The 17,926-nt window shown below is 36.3% G+C and overlaps 1 protein-coding gene across 1 annotated transcript in view; it reads left to right on the forward strand.

The window, feature by feature from the left end:
* Window positions 1-17,926, forward strand: part of TTC29 (tetratricopeptide repeat domain 29) — a 668,675-nt gene that overhangs the window by 99,714 nt on the left and 551,035 nt on the right. The gene's annotated exons all lie outside the window — the stretch shown is intronic.

Consider the following 17,926-nt stretch of genomic DNA (forward strand, 5'->3'; position numbering starts at 1 on the left):
TTCTATTGTTTTCTGTTTTAGACCACGATGGTCTTTATAAATTTAAGACATATGTGGTAATTCTTTGTAGTCCCTCAGAAACATCCAACTAAAAGGTTTTAATCAACCTCCAGAAGTTTTAGAAATGTTCTTGTGTAGTTTTACATTACGTGGGTCAGTGAACAGGGAATCTCAGTTTGGATTATCTCTCTTGATGACGAGGGTCCCTCAAACCAATCCTAGTGTTTGGTTTCTCATTTGGACGCCTTTGATTCTGTAAGGACAATTCATATTTATGCTCTAGATAATAAAATCATGTATTAGAATCCTCCCAAAGGTATCTGACCTTCAGGGGTACTGAAGTGTCCTCGTTCATTGCAATTAGCTACACATCTGTGATGTGTGCCTTCAGCTTTGGAACTTAGAGAATGACAGAGATGTTGCCTAGGGGCAGCAGTGACCACCTAGTGAGAGAGATAATATAAATGCTGTGGGTCTGTAGGTTAATGTTGAACCTTCTGTGGAGACTGACAGGGACCACAGCGTCAATGGCCACTCTCCCTCGGTAACCGCAGCCCAGCTCCACCCTAACATCCTCCTGAGGGGTCCTGGGAAGAAGAACATAACTTGGGGGACATTTTGGATTAGGAACCTCATCCAAGGAAAGCTCACCTATTCTTCTTACTTTGGCAAAGTTGGGAAGATGCACTAATATGACCTGACTCCCTACCCTGCCCCCTTTTTTCATGGTGTTCTCATTTGTTATTCTCTCCAGATTTCCTCTCCTGGGACATTAAATCCTGCCATTCTGGCACCCACTAATTTTTTCATGCTGTTCGACACACAGGAACTTTGTTCTGAGGGACGTTAGTGTCCAATGTCACACTGACTGGTGAACCTGTTCTTTCACCCCTTTAAATCTTACTTTTACTAGGTTGGTTAAGTACACTTGATGTGTATGATTCAGTAAACATAGAGTTTGTTAATGCCTCTATCTTGTTAGATCTTTCAAGTCATTCAGAACAGTGCGAACAATAGGGTTTAGAACTCGGGAGGCTAGTGATGCAATAAATCCAAATTGCATTTCCTTGTGCTTCATTCAGATAGAAATAAGTGGATTCGTGTGGTCAGTGGTAGTTTTCTGCCTTGTATGGTGCAGTCATTTGAGGGGAATATTGTCCTCCCTATAAACGTATGTACTCTCTCTGAGTGCATGAGAAGGCATACATAATTTCTAGATAGAATGCTGTTTCAGTTTTTATTATGCCTTTCCCCATAGCTAACCTATTGTTTTAAGACAAAGAGAAGACTAGCCGTACTATTTTGAAAGACATTTTCACAGGCATTGCTCTTGGGAACGTAAATTGGTACAAAATTTCTGGAAGGCCATTCAGCAATATATTTTCAAAGCCTTAAAAAGCTCATACTCTTTGAACTCAATAATTTCACTGTTTTGAATTTACTCTAAAGAGAAAAAAAATCACAAATATGCAGAAAGATTTATATTCCAGGGTTGTTCATGTCAGAATTAATAAGGGTGAAACATTGGATACCTCTATGTGTCCAACAATTGAGAATGATTAAATAAATTATGGCACATATATATGATGAAATATGTTTATGCATTTAAAGTCCTTTTTATATGTCAAAACTCAAAAGAATAACCAACTCCTAATAATAGTTATTTCTTGGTAGTGTGTGGGAAAATTTTATTTCTTTCATTCTATGTTTACTTATTTTACAACTTTTTCTGTCTTGAGTATTTATTGGTTTTTAAGTGAGGAAATTAGTGTAAAAATTAAAATAAGGAAAAGTTTTTGTTCTAATTATTCTCAGTCAGAACCATTAACTACATTACTAACTTGAATTTTTCAGGGATTGATTTTTCATCTTTTTGATTATCTAAGAATTTTATTTCTTTTTCTTTTTTCATTCCTAAGCTCAGCTTCTATTGATCTCACTATTTATTAGCCCTGTAATTCAAAGTGAATGAATAAGGACAAGAGAAAGCAGATTTCCAGAACCTTCCTATGGGCTGGATTTGAATATAGCTTGGATAATAAGAAGTAAGGAAAAATCTTTTTGCTAATAACAACTTTTTTAAATGATTTGTTTTTGTAGAGGTTAAGTGTTGATGTTTTATGAGCACCAGCAGCAAAGCTTCTGACTCGCTTCTGGTTCTTTGTCTTTTCTAAAAGAGAATGTAGGAGCAGAATATGTGTGGGCAGAATATCAAAATGGCTTTCTGCTAGGTAAGGGTAACTACCAGAGGGCTTCTTCTTCCTGGAGGACCCCAAGGGAGAAGAGCTGTTGACTTGACACAAGGGCTTATATGTGTGTGTGTGTGTGTGTGTGTGTGTGTGTGTGTGTGTGTGTGTATTTTTTTTCCCCTAGCCTCTAACCTAGTCTCTTCTAAAAGTTTCTCAGCCACATATTTGATATGCTTGAATATTTAAAAGATTTCAACTATAGAGTCATGAGCAAGAAATTTACTTCAACTATCTGCTCCATATGATGATGATGGTGGTCTTGAAAGTTATATCCATATGTTTGGTGGAAAGAATCAAGTTCTTACACATGTATAGTCTACTTGGTAGGTATACAGAATGTTCTGTTTCTATATTAACATAGTCAATAGCATGGGCCTTTTTATATTTTGTTGTTAGCCTAGAACAATGGAAAAGGAAATATAACAGATTATACAAGGGCACATGCATCCCAGTTTTGGCTTTTTATCTTTTTAAATGTCTGATGGTTAGAAACTTTTCCTTTAATGACCTTTATGTAAGCTGAAATGAGTTTATTTGCATCTCGTTAATTAGCCTGAGAAGTTGTTCTTGATTGCTGTAGTGCTCAAAGTTTAAAATTGTTTTATTAAAGTTGGAGAGTTTGAAAAGAGCCTTTCAACTTCTCCTTCGTCACCACACTCTTCAATTATGATTACATCCAGTCTATGCTGGATGAACAAACTTTTAGGCATTTATAGGGAAATGAAATTATTCTAGGAAAAGCACTCTGGCCCATCAAGGTCCATTCAGGTACCATGTCTTAAAAGTACATTGGCCACTACATCAGATCCATAATGAGACAAAGCTCATGCACTCAGGGCAAGCATTGACTCCATTCTGAGTGAGTACATTGCTGTAATAAATTTTAGAAAGCATTTAGATTGCTTATTATTGAGTAGTCTGTGTTGGGATGATTTGCAAGAGGCCTCTGGAATGTGGGTAGCTTCTTATGCATTCACTCAGAAACATAAATGTTTTCTTTTCTTTTCTTTTTCTAATTAAGAAAGTAAGTGATACTCATTGTAGAAAATTTGGAAAATCTACACAGGTTCTAAAAAGGAAAGTGAAAATTGCCTGCAATCCCTAAACATAGAGGTAATATTGTTAGTATTCTGTTTTTTTCTAGTCCCTTTCCCCCTGCATATTTTTATGTTTAACATAGTTGAGATCTTTAAGTATTATGGTTTGCTTTTTTTTTTTTCATAAACATTATATCATGATTATTTCCTTTAGCTTTAAAAATTCTTCAGAAATCTGTTTTGGATGTGTACTATTTCATTAGAGAACCTTAAGAATTCTCTATTTTTGCACGCCTGGTTTGTTAGTAGGTGTTAATTATTATAAATAATGATGTATTGAACATCTTGTGCATATATTTAGCTCATGCACTTAACTAGTTCTTTAGGGCAGAATTTTTGAAGAATTTAGGGCAGAAATTTTGAATTCATGATACATTTAAATGGTACATTTTCAAAGTTTTAAATTCTTATCATCTCAGCTATAATATGTGTATTTCTCTTTTATAGCAAATCAGATTTATTTACTGGGAAATGATGAGGCTGAAAGTGGAATGATTGTAAAAGATTATAACATAAGAATTTAGACTTTGTTCTGAGCTCCTGGTTAGCCAAAATGGTGCAGACTCTTGGCCACGTCACTTCAGCTGTCTATGCCTTAATTTCCTCCTGTAGATTAAATAATACCACTCTTTTTCTTGTTGCCTTTTTATACAGTCTTCAAGTAGGCTAATTGACAAGAATTTGTAAAGTACTTTGAAAATGTTAAAAGTGCTATGGAAGAGAAAAAACAATGACAACCTGGTGGTTTATTTTGTGTTCGTGTACCGCAGTCAGATGTTTGGACCTCTAGTTGTTAGAGGCTTGGCTAGGAAAGCAGGAGACAATGAGACTGGCCAAAGTAGCACTAACTGTTCAGTATAATTTCAAAGGTATGCTAAGAGAAAGAAAGCTCAGCCAAGAATTTATGACTCGGTCAGAGGAAAGTTGAGAGCTATCACCTGCTTCAAGGAGGACAGCTTTGGATGAGTTCATATATATGCATGGCACACTGCTGCAGTCTAACTTTATGACTTTTAATGACTCCGACCACCTAATCACTTGTGAAAGGATGTGCTGGAGTTTGCCTTCACTCAGCTTGACAAGGTGATGGGAGGCATATATCTTCCTTACATGAAAACACTTGTCAGTTGCATCATATTTGGTAAGACAAGCACCAATGTCACCTTGGGGGGAAAGAAAAGTAACTCAGCTGACATCCAATGCATATGAGTTTCCAATATGCTGCAACATAGCCTAATTTCAAGTGAAATATGCAAATACACCCTATTTTGTCTGTAGTTTTTATTTTCCTGATGCTTTCTCTAAGTGCCACATCTTCTGCTGATGGAAACATTGTGTAACTTCTTCTGAGCTGATGCATATTTAAATACGCAAGGTGAAGAATTTTCAGCCTTTGAGTAGAAGCAACATGGCAAACCAAATGCAAATCTCTCAGTCACCTGTTCTTGTTCGGTTTGTTTTTATTTTATTTTTGGGCTCAGACTGCCCTTATATAACCAGTTCGCTTTAGTTCAAACTGCTGAGTTTTAGATTTTTTATGGGTAGTAGGTCATTCGAGTGAAGTTGGGCTTATTAGGGTTTAGGACTAAGCTACGTGGGCAGCAGAGATTTGACTGAGGGCAATTGTGATAATGAAGAAAAAAAAAGATCGAGGAGTTAGATCACAAATTCATGTCTCTTTTTTATTCCTTTCACTAAACTTTAAAGAAGAATATTAAACCAAGTATGTTTTGTGATTCCCCATGATGGGTTTGTAAATTTATTTGGTTTGATTTTTAGAGGACTTCTGCATTTGGGCAGCCTACCCAAAGAAGTCTAGGTATAAATGCATCCAAGGGACAAATGTGGATCAGGTGAATGTCCCAAATCAGAACAGTGGATTTGCCACTTTCAGAGGGGTAGAGTCCTGTTTCTAGGGAAAGGAGAAGGTTAAATTGAAAATGGGGCCGCTGTTGAAAAGGCTTCAGTGGGAGCTTTGTCTATAACAAAGGAGAAAGGCATCGAGGTATTTTAGTGTGACTGCATTGTTGATTGCTAGAATAGTGTCCTGTTGAAAACAAAGAAGTCCTTTGCAGACCATTAGACTTTCCCTAAGAGAATGACCTTGTGTTGTAAGAAGATGAGTGTCCTCTCTTTTTACCTTAGAGGTCCTGTTCTGCCACAGAGTTAAATTTGAATTTTCCAGGTTATTGGTAAACACATTAAGTTAAGATTCCTGCAGTGAGCTTCTTCTGTTTTGACTATTTATACATTTACTACAACTGGCATTCTCTTACAACAAGCCGGTCAGCTCTTGCAAATATAGGGATCAAAGGTTCCGTGTTATTTTACATACATGTCTCCTTCAGTTGCTGCTAGCCACATATATTTGATCATTACTGAGTGGCTAGAGTGAACCCTTTCTCTAGTTGAGTTGTGGAATAGAATTTTGCCTATTTTGGAAGGAAAAATTGCTGAGGGTTTGCTCTTATGTGTAGAGCAAACAAAAGTTGTTTTCAATTTGATATAACTTTATTTAGATTCCACTGTTTCCCATCATGGAGGAATGAGGCCAGGGATGTGCTGAGCCAAGTTGTTTTCCCACCCAAGAAACAAAAGAGCCCATCATCAGCATCTGATTCTTCGTTTGCTGAGTCTATCCACTACTAATGAAAACCGTCGATGGTGACTTTAAATGTTATTTGGAGGTCAAGGAATAAAGAGCCAGCTGCCTATAATTGTCCCCATGGTAGCGTGAGATAAACACACAGACAGTGATGTGATGTGGTTCCATGTACAGTGCTGCATACTTAGAGAAAGGGAGTTTACGTATACTCAGATGAAAACACATCCAGTGTCAGAAAGCCCATGTGCAACACTGTCTTAGAAAACAATAGGTAAAAATTACATTTGCGTTTTCACTATAATTCAATAAGGGACAAAATGTCAAGTTTGTATTTGTGGCTATCCATAGTAATGTATTTTTCTTAAAACCACTAATCAGAACACATGAGAGAAAGCCATATAGTTTACCATGTTAATGAAAACACAGCTCTTTAGTGTTGGTAGGCCATGTTGAAAATTTTCATTTTAAATTTCAAGCCTTTGTTTTTTCCAGAAACTCAACATTCATGACTATGTGATGTTCTTTCTCCTTTTTTTTTTTACACTATTGTTACTATTTCTCTTTCAGGAGTTGGCTAAAGTTGTTTTCCAGTGATCACCCAATTATAAGTTTGATTTCTTAAAAATGAGAAGTCATTTAAAAATGAAATAAGCAAGCATCACTATTAATCTGAAATAAAACACATGTTAGGAAAGAAACTTTCTCTCTTCATGCACTTGTCTCTCACGAGATAGCTAGGAAAAATGATCTACTTTCGCGTTTATTATTGTGTAGCTCCTTCCACATTTGGTCCATCGGTTACAGGTTCCCTGCTCTTGCTATTGTTCAGTGGTGGAAGAGGCAAACAAAGGAAACGCACTGAATTGTCACATGACTGTTTGGGGTAGTCATGAGCAACGTTTTCTTCTTGTATGAAACAATAACATTTAAATTTTGTGGTTATGTATCATGAGTGTCTGACAGCAGAAACCATTATGATTGGCAGGCAGTAGATTAAATTTATGGGTTTTAGGCTTTTTTTTTTCTTAATAAGGATACCTTGAGAAAGTCCAAGGGAAATGAAAGTCAGTTTTGTCATCTCACACAGATTTCAAAGGCAGGGGGCTACACTAGGGCTTGAAAGGTCTATATTACACTGCTGCTGTCTAGCCATACTTGACAATGAGACATACTGTATTTGCTCACGGTGCTGGAGTTTATCATGCAAGAAGAGTAATTATATTTGAATTGTGTCAGCCAGCCACCCTAAAATGAAGGAACGTCAACGAATGTTGCTCCAAGGAGAAGGAGATGATTAGTTATAATTATACTCAGTGTCCAAGAAAAATGCTTCATTCCCTCATTCTGTTGCAAAGGGGAGAGGGAAAAAAAAGAAAAACCCAACAAAAATTTTTCAGTACTTCTCAGTATTTTTTAAAACTTTTAAGGTGGCCATTTATTGTAGAAATTTCAGATAAGCTTTCTGGTGTGACCATTTAACTATCTGAGAACCTGCTTGGTATGTGCACATTTTTTAGTGTTAAAAAATACGTAATATGTAATACTCTTAGATTTTTATTCCTCACAATTCATAGACCGTCTCCTAACAGGGAGATATTAGACAATAGGAAGTAAATTTCTTAATTCACCTACCTGTGGTTTCATCTACATAGGGCCAAGCCATAAAATATGGCTTTGCGGTCACTTACGAATATGGTGATTTGATTTATACGTCTTGTCAAACAAACTGTTTGAGACGATGGGTTGAATACCCTGGGTTTTGCTACTTTTGTGTGTGTGGTCAGTGAATTGTTACCTAAACTTTGCTTTCATTTCCAAAAATACACATTCTGAAGTTTACGTGTCATTGGGGCCTTTTTAGTTGGTGTGTTTTGCTGTATATTCATTTTCATTGTGTAGCTTCCCGTAACTAGTTTAAAGCGGGAATTTTATAGGTATTAATTTGTTGGTCAGTTCTCATAGTGGTTGATGTCTATAATTTCTTATGTGTAACTTTTTTCTCAATTCAGCAATTTTTTATAATGTTGAGATAATGATATGGTTGATGGACATGGATTATCCTTCAAATAAGTTATTATTCTCCTTATAAGAATTCACTTCATTTATAATTATTGACATTTGTGTGATTCCAGTAACTTCTCAAGGCACTCTCATATAACCAATGTTACAAGTAATGATAAAATGAGTAGAGATAATGGATTTAAAAAGGGATGATGTTCCCAAGATGTATTTGCTGAAAAAACAAATTAGTACTAGCCGTTTTTATATATTATTTAATTAAATTCCTTACCAGTGAAGACCTAGGTCAATACATTTTAAATATTGCTTCTATTATGTAAGTAATATAATGTATCAGATATTGTAACTATAATTATTTAATCAACATGTACATATTTTCACTGGAAGTAGAAATAACAGTGAAGTATTTTGAAAGATAGTAGAATGATAAAAGTCACAGAGACTCTCTAGTTTCCATATTAGCATCTGGTTGGGTAACTATTATGAGTCACTCAGAATGACTTTGATTAGTTGTTAAAAAACAAGGTGGTTTACATTTCACAGAATTTTGTAAACTTTTATCAGACAACATACAGCGTAGCTATTTCTGATTGATATAAAGTGAACCGGGACATGACCTTGTTTTCACTCAGATCAAACCCCACTCTTTCACCCTAAACAGCTAGAGAGAATTGAGGCAGAATTTGTATATAAATAACTGCTTTTCTTCTCCGCTTGCTCAATCCACAGACACGTAGCAAAGCAGTGAAATTGCTACCTGATGTAACTGCCTGTTGCAGGAATTGGTGGCTATCTACGGGATAACCCTGATTCCAGAAGTTAGATCCAAACATGCTGTGTGAGCGCTGTTGCTGTGGTGAACTGTTCAGATGGACTTTACTTACTGTGATTTTTTCTTTCTTTTTCTTCCCCCCATGTGTTTTAATGTAATCAGACCCATAAATAGATTTTGCAAATGAAAAATTTCAGTGTTAAGATTTTTAAGATTTCCAAATTGTACTTGACTGTAAATACTATGGCTTAAGGATATCACCAATCTATAATTTTTTGTTGTCTTTTACAATGTCACAGATGAATTTTATCTTTTTAAAAAAATTTTTAAAAATTTTAATGTTTATTTGAGAGAGAGAGAGAGAGAGAGAGAGAGAGAGAGAGAAAGTGCGAGCAGGGGAGGGGCAGAGAGAGGGAGACACAGAATCCGAAGCAGGCTCCAGGCTCTAAGCTGTCAGCACAGAGCCCAGCAAGGAGCTCGAATTTACGAACCACAAGATCATGACCTGAGCCTAAGTGACACTTAACTGACTGAGCCACCCAGGCACCCCTTAAATTTTTTTAAAGTTTATTTTTTTGAGAAAGAGAGAGAGTGAGAGAGCATGTGAGTATGGGGGAGGGAGAGAGAAGGAGAGACAGAGAATCCCAAGTAGGCTCCTGCTGTCAGTGCAGAGCCCAACACAGGGCTCTGTCTTACGTGACTGGAGCCAGACTCAAGAATTGGATGTTGGTAACTGACTGACCCACCCAGGCACCTGGATGAGTTTTATCTTTAGATATGACTAGTTATTTGAATATATTGGTTTATCCTAACATCAATAACTATGGCTCCAAACCCCATTTAAAAATGTTTTTGTCAAGCCCACAGAATTGAATCAACCATGGTCCTCATTCATGGGTCCCTCTGTCAGAGGTTGGCTGGTACAAGCCTCTGTTGTTTCATTTTGTTTTCCCATGTGATTCCCCAATCTCCACTCCTATTCTCTTGCCCCATAGACACTTGCTCCAATGTACTTAATGTACATTCTTTCAATTCATGTCTCATATATGTGTGTATGTATAGAAGCACACATAAAATTATACATGTAGACAAATTTAAGTTCACCCTTCAAAATATAGAATATTGTTTTGAATACAGTTTAACATTTATATAAATGGCATTATGCTATAAATTTCAAATTTACTGTAAAAATTTAAAATTATGTTTAATTATGTTTTTGAATCATTTCTATGTTGCTAAGTGTAAGTCTGGCTTATGAGTTCTGCCTCTGATTTTGTACTCCATTGTATGCATATTTGATATTTTATCATTCCCTAGAAGTGGATACTGTTGTTTCTCCCTCTATTTGCAACCATAAACAGTACTTCTGGGAATAGTCCTATACATATGTTGTTGTGGACCTGAGAGGATATATATTCGAAGGGTTGCTGGGTTGGGGGCATATGTCCATTTCCTTTCAATAAAGCACTTTAACATCTAAATTTTGTGTGATGAATGAACAAATGCTAATTTACATTTTGGGATCATTTAGAATCTTTCCACCCCACTTGCTTCGGCTTCAAACTCAGGTTCATGGATGTCTTGAAAAGGAAAAATTTGTTCCTAATTTCCCTTTTTGCATCAGCTAATCAGCTAGCAGCATAAGTGGCTTCAATATATTGTCCCTTTCTTAACACTAAGGAATAAAATTTAGATTATATTATATTAAATTGTGGAAAATATTTATTCTAGCATTAATCATTAAGTCTACTTTTGCAAGTTAATGTTTATTTTTTCATGGTTTTGCATTTACTTAGATGACTAATAAAATAACTTCAATTATATACTGACCATTTGAATACTTTTCTTTTGCCTGTTCATATAGCAAACATGAGCAAAAGAGTGTCCAGAGTGCACAGTTATGCCTTGTGTACGTGTGTGTGCGTATGAGTGTGTGTGTGTACCTGCCTTAGCTCTTCATTTCCTGAGCTTGTCCTTATCAGAATTTATTCCTTACTTTACATACGTATATTGTCTGTCACCCAAATTCAATAAGCAATGCAAAATAAGAGCTTCAGAAAAGTGATGTTTGATGACTCTTGTTTGCTGAATACTTTTGTCGAATCCCGTTGCCCAAAGAGCCCTTGTTTCAGTGAGTCCTAGCTGTGTCGTGGAGCATCCTTTGTTTACTGGAAATAAAGACCTTGTACAAGTTACCTTTTCATCCAGGTGGAGGGGTCTGTTTTTGCAGGATAAGCAGTGACTAGAAAGCTAAACTGAGAACCTCTGATCAGTTTCTTATGGGGAATTGTATAAATTTATAAAATGACTTTTAGTGCTGCTTTCTTTTATGTTTTCTTTTCCTGTCTTTGCTAGTATATCTGTGCTCTGAATAGCAAGAAGTGCCATAACTGTGACTATCAAGGAAACATGTTATTTAGCTTGGTCATGAGAAAGCTGTTCTGTGGTTGTTTAGGCAAAACCTGCCTGACCCTTTGTTAACTTAGGAGATTTGGCTATAATTTCAAACAACACCATTTTTTCCCCTCTATGTAGTAGGAAAAAAGTGAACTCTTACACATTTGGCTGTAGCACAGCTGTATTGATAGCCCTCTGTTCTAACCTTAAGCATTGATAGAAACGGTGATTTCTTTTTTTATTTCCATTGTGACTTTTCTTTGTGTATTTTTAAAAATTAGCTGACATTAACACTGATCTATGTAACAATGATTGAACCCCCCCCCCCCTTTTTAAGAACTAAATATTTGAACAGATTTCACAGCAGTAATAAAAACCAAACTCTTTAACTTTTAATGTACATCTTTTAAGGATTCTGAACACCCACCCTATTTGGAATTGAAAAGTCCTTTCTGGCTTGTATTGGGGCTGGGCATGGTTATTAATTCATTAGGGAATGGTGGATCCACTCTTCAGCTCTTCTGCCTTTCTTTGGTCCTGGGAGCCAAGGGGAGAGAGGAGGAGGGGTAGAGGGGGAAAGACAGTGAAGGGAAGGAGGAGACAGGGAGACAAAGCCTGAGAGGGAGACGATGACATTAGAGGTGACACATAGCTATCATGAGCTTCCTCAGTCTGAGGGGAAGAATAATGAAGGGTTTTCCCTGCCTTCTACAGCCCGAGGACAACCCTATGGCCACAGCACCTTTTCTAATCCCATTTTCTGTGTGCTGCATGTCATAATCTGTAAGGCACTGGTTCCAAGTGAAAACACTGAATCCAAACAGTGACTGGGTCTTGTATTTATTTGCACTTTAAAACTACGGTGTGTGGGGAAAACTTTCTCTTAAAAAAAAAAAAGAGAGAAGGGCAGCGACAGAACAGCACCATGAATATGTTGACATTTAAGTAGAGTCACTGGACCAGTAAGCCTTCAGATTTTAGTCCTCTGATTTATAGTAACATTTTGCCAATGAGAGAAAAACACATAGTCTCTTTCAAAATTTTAATAAAAATCTCGTCTCTTTGTTTCTTGCAATTGAAGGCCCTGTGTGACAATTAGCAGCTGTCCTAGAGTCTGGCTGACACTAAGCACCCCAATGCCAACAGAATCCTGGAAGACTACAGCAACAAGGCTCTGGGTGGGAATGAGGCAGAACAATTTTCCTAGATGCAGGGACCTGGGCAGCATGCGAAAAGTAGCAGGGTTCCATACCGCACGTTGTTTTAGGCGCAAAGATAATTGGTAATAACCAAGTAAGAAGAACCTGTATTCATGCACGTTGAAATAGCCACTTGCCAACTTTCCTTGACTGGTGAGTAGAACAGTCAGTGGGCTAAATGATTTTATCATTCTGTAAGGAGAGAGTTGATGGTTTAAAAGTGTGAAAAAGTCTGTGTGTCTATTTTGAAGATATGAATAGTATTTGTAAACTTCCTGGGAATTTGGGGCAAAGAGGGCCAGATAGGAACTAGAGAGAGGAGAGGATTCCTTAGCGTGACAGCCGGGAGGGAAGGGGCAAAGCAAGGAAATTGGAAGACAGGCAGATTTGCGGGGATAGCATTTGCCTCTGCCTATCTGCTAAGGAGTGTTGTAGCAGACCTTAAGAAAGAGAAACTATTGGAAAGAGCCTAATCTAGCCATTTTATAAATGCCAGTTAATCATTATATTTTGATGATATAGAAAAATGGTGTGATTGTGGTTGAAAAAAAATCATTATTTAGACCTTTCGTCATTTTAATTCTATGGACGATATGTTCACTATTTTACTCCTTCAAAGTTTGGCCATTGGAGATGTATTAAGAATTTATGAAAACATTTTATTATGAGATTGCATTTACTTTTTGCAGACAAAAAGCAAAAACAGTATCTGAGCTGATTTTGAGTTGGTTGACCTACTAGAAATAGATTGTGACAAAGGGTTAATAATATTAAGTATCTTTCAATGAAATAGTTTAAAATTTTTTAAATGCTGGAGGAAAAGCTTTTAAATGAATATTAATTTAGCTTTAGAAGTTGTCCTTATCCCATTGAACTTCCTTCATTTCCTTGTGGCTAATTTGGGTGTACATAATTTCTTTTTTGGTTCACTTTTTAGGGCTACAGATTTACTCCCAAGCAATTATGTAACAATTCCAGGGGAAAATACTTAGTTCACTTTTGATTTAATAGGACTTCTTGACTGAGGATTAGAGAATTGGTTTAAAAATCCACAAATGCAGGCTAAACATTTTATAGTAATTACGTCTATTGGAGCAGTCATATGAGCCCTCTACTTTTAAAAAATAATGAATAAGGATGTGTAGAAACAAAATCTGATCCAACCCATGGACATCTAATAACTTGGTCAAAAAGGTTGTTTGCTAGAATTCTATATGTATATTGTCTGGTTCCTGGAATTGAGTTATTATTAGATCTGTCCTATCAACTTGGAGGACAAATGGTAGGCCATCCTTATCCAAAACAAAACCATAATTTTATATCAACATTTTTTTACTTAGATTATAATTTAGCTTTCATATCTAATAGAATTTACTAGTTCCCATTAGAATATCATTATTTTTATTCTTCTCTATCTGGTAGTTATTTATAAAGAGGAAAAAAAAGCATTACAGGGAGATCATTTCAGGTCATTTATCTTTGTGTGTGTTTAATGGAATTTTGGCTCATTTAGTACATCCTCATTTCAGAAGAATTAATGGAACCACCCCAGTGGATAAATAAGCAGAATCACTTGTGTGCTTTACTAAGCTAATTTCCTATTTTAAAAATGATAATATTCTATGAAGTTCTCTAGTCACTTCATCTCAGAATAATATGAATACTGTAATAGGTATAATTTTATAATTTCTGTTAAATTATGGATGCAGACTTTAGTTTCATTCCAGTATTGTCAGTAACTAGCTGTATGATTTTGGACAATTCTCTTAATATTGTCGGACTTCACATTCCTTTTTTTTTTTTAATTTTTTATGTTTATTTTTGAAAGAGACAGAGTGTTAGCAGGGGAGGGGGCAGAGACAGAGGGAGACACAGAATCCAAAGCAGGCTCCAGGCTCTGAGCTGTCTGCACAGAGCCTAATGCGGAACTTAAACTCATGGACTGCGAGATCATGACCTGAGCTGAAGTCCGGCGCTTAACCTACTGAGCCGCCAAGGCACCCCATTCAGATTCCTTATCTCTAAAATGAGGACAGGGGAAGAGGCACTCCAGGATCCTTTTTTTTTTATTCTAAAATTTCACGATACAGAAAGCATTTGCATGAACTTAGCTGAGTGTCTATGTAGAACAACCTAGTTACTTTGATAGTACAATTGAATTAAATTGAATATTGGTTTTCTTTTCAGGCTCTCAGAAGTATTGTTGAAAAGAAAATTAAGATATCTCTAATGATTCTGAATACATTGGTCTAGCTTCGTATTACCTGATAGTTTCCTAAAAGTAAGAAAAGATACTGCATAATAGCTCACAGTATTTGTGAGCTCACACTCTTATTTGTTAGGAGTCTGTTGGTTGCAAGGGATAGAACTCCAACTCAAAGTGTCTTAAGCATAATAAGGGGAATATTTTGAAATCTACAGTCATCCATCCAAGAATGGATCAGCTTGAGGTACAGATAGATTCAGGGTTTCAAATGACATCCTTGGGGACTTGTTTTTGTATCCTTTCACCTTGCTTTTCTATTGATTTATTTCTCAGGCAGGCAGGTACTCAATGTGGTAGGAAAAGGAGCACCAAGAATATATCCTTTTGAATTTTGATTAAAAGGAAGAAAGACTGTCACAACAAGATTACATACATCAAATCTGATCAAATACTCCTCTGACTGACTCTCATTAGGTCATGTGCTCATCCAGTCATTATGGTTGGAATAAAGAGGGAGTATTCCGATTGGCCAGCTGTGATTATAGCATCACCATGTGGCCACAGGCAGGTTCACCCCACCTGAATTACAAGAAATGGGCTTTCCAGAGGAAAGTAGGATTCTGTTGTTAGAAGTACCATGGACATGCTGAAAAGACACAGCAAAATAACAAATCTAACACAAGGCTTTAGATTGGGCAGTTGAAAAATTTTAGCCAAGTGAATAATTTGTCAACACAGTTAAAAACAAAAAATAAAAAAAACCAAAAAAAACCCCAAACAACTAGTAGTTGAATGACTTCAAGTTTTTCTTTAAACCATTCAATCAGGCAGATGTCAGGACCCTTCCTGAACTAATTTAAAATTGATCTGCCCAAGGATTCAGAAACTTTGCTTTATTCATGCATTTATTTCGTTCTGTTAATAATTTATAGTGGTGAATCTTTGTGTTTCTCCAAGGTATTCAAGATGGGCACCTTGATTTTTTTGCTCGTTAACACTTACATGCTTCCAGTATTGCTGCTCTGTTCCTATCTTATACAAGAGAGAGTAGATTTGAAATTATTTTCAGCATATTTAGGGTATTTTTCAAAAGCAAAGGATAAAATGTCATTCAGACTTCTTATTTTTTATTTGACATACGTGATTTAAACTTTTCCATTTGGCACCCATTCAGTATTAATTGAACTTTATTCTTTTTATATTTTATTTTTTATTTTTGGGAGAGAGGGAGACAGAGCACAAGCAAGGGAGGGGGCAGAGAGAGAGGGAGACACAGAATCCAAAGCAGGCTCTAGCCTCTGAGCTGTCAGTACGGAGCCTGATGCGGGGCTCAAATTTGTGAACCGTGAGATCATGACCTGAGCCAAAGTCAGACGCCTAACCAGCGTCTTAACGCTGGTTGTTCAACGCAGATGGCTGTTGAACTTTATTCTTAATTACAGGAATGTTTTGAGTCATATATTGTGTAGATGTCAAGGCAACATTTACTTTTGTCATTTATTATAAAAAGCGTCTTGGGGGAGAATCTCATTCAATTATTATTAGTTATTAATAATTAGCACTAGAGATCTTTTAATTGGCAAAAAGTTTTATTTAACAATTTAAACAATATAATTAGACTAAAATTTTTTATTGATGCTATCTCACTGAGTAATGTTCAAGACAGCACAGTACAAAAGAAAGAATGTAGGAGTGCCTGGGTGGCTCAGTCGGCTAAGCATCTGACTCTTGATCCCGGCTGGGGTTATCATCTCATTGTTCGTGAATTCAAGCCCCATGTGGAGCTCTGTGCTGACGGCGTGGAGCCTGCTTGGAATTCTCTCTCCCTCCCTCTCTGCTGCTACCCAACTCATGAGCGTGTGCTCTCTCTCTCTCAAAATAAATAAATAAACTTAAAAAAAATTAAAAAAGAACTGGTAAGAAAGAATGTATACTTTTGCAACACATGGAATTGGTTCCAAACCCAGTTCTTGGAATCACTGGTTCTGTGGCTCTAGGGAAGTACTTAATATCTCTGTTCCTCATCCTTATTTGTAAAATGGGAGGAATCATAATCCTCCTTCACAGTACCTGTATCAATATTACAAAAAGGACAGTAGGTGATCATTCCTAGCATAATGCTCAAAATTTAATAAATATTATTTAATTGTTCCTTCTTTTATTTTTATTTCCTTCTCCCCCTCCTTCTTCCCTTTTTCTCCTCCCATCGTCTCAAACCTAGCTAAATAGTCACTCGATCAATGTTTTGCCACCTCTTTTAATTAAAGCATAAATATATTTAATTGAAGAAATAATTGATTAAATATCACTTTATTTAAGAGTAAAAAAGCCCACATTGGATAATAAAAGATGTGTAGGTGTGTCCTTATGACGAATTAAGAATGATCTGCTTTCAGGACACCCTGGGTGGCTCAGTCGGTTGGGCTTTTGACTTCAGCTCAGGTCATGATCTCTTGGTCCATGAGTTCGAGCCCCGCATCGGACTCTGTGCTGCCAGCTCAGAGCCTGGAGCCTGCTTCAGATCCTGTCTCCCTTTCTGTCCCTCCCTTCCCTACTCATGTTCTGTCTCTGTCTCTTAAAAATGAATAATTATTAAAAAAAAAAAAACTTAAAAAAAAAAAGATCTGGTTTAAACCGTATGCCCTTAAGTGAATTCTGCTTTTCTCCCCTGCACAGAAAAGTAAGTCAAACAAAATTATTACATTGTTGAACATTTACAGACTAGTGATTAATTATATGTTTGCAATCTAATCTAGCTAGAAGGAAGGGTAAAAAAGAGTCTAGTAAATTGCTGGAAGTCTTAAATAAATAGATTTTAGCCTCACTTTCTTTGAATTCTTGCTATACATTTGACATTGAAAAAGCTACAGGAAATGAGAGAATGTGTATATCTGGGCCTTGGAAGTGGAAATATTCCTTATATAGAGAGTATTCTGCTAACAGAATCAACCCTGGTATATAGCAAATACTCAGTATATTTACTTCCTTCTACAAAGTTTTGAATTGTTAAAAAAAATCTTTTTGTTGATGATATTTTATTATTATAGAAGGTCATGATTTTGTCCTGAACCTTTTTTTGATATGAAAAAAAGTGAAAATAGTAGTGCTTTATTTTTTCCTGAAAGGCATTTTAAAGAAATATTCCAAATGATGCACTGCATTTTTATAGATTATAAGAAGTTATTGAATTTTAAGCAATTAAACAGAACCAAGGTGATTTCAAGGGAGTTGTCTCCTCTGGAACAGTAAAAATCACTTCCTAGACAATGGCATCAAAAGTCAGGCTTCCATGAAGGGATGGAAACTCAGCAATTGCTAGCCGCTGGGCAGTGGGTAGGAACTGTACATTGGGCTTTTAATTGCTGTTTTGCTCTAGGTCATG

Source organism: Neofelis nebulosa, chromosome 3, assembly GCF_028018385.1.
Source record: "Neofelis nebulosa isolate mNeoNeb1 chromosome 3, mNeoNeb1.pri, whole genome shotgun sequence".
NCBI lineage: Eukaryota > Metazoa > Chordata > Mammalia > Carnivora > Felidae > Neofelis > Neofelis nebulosa.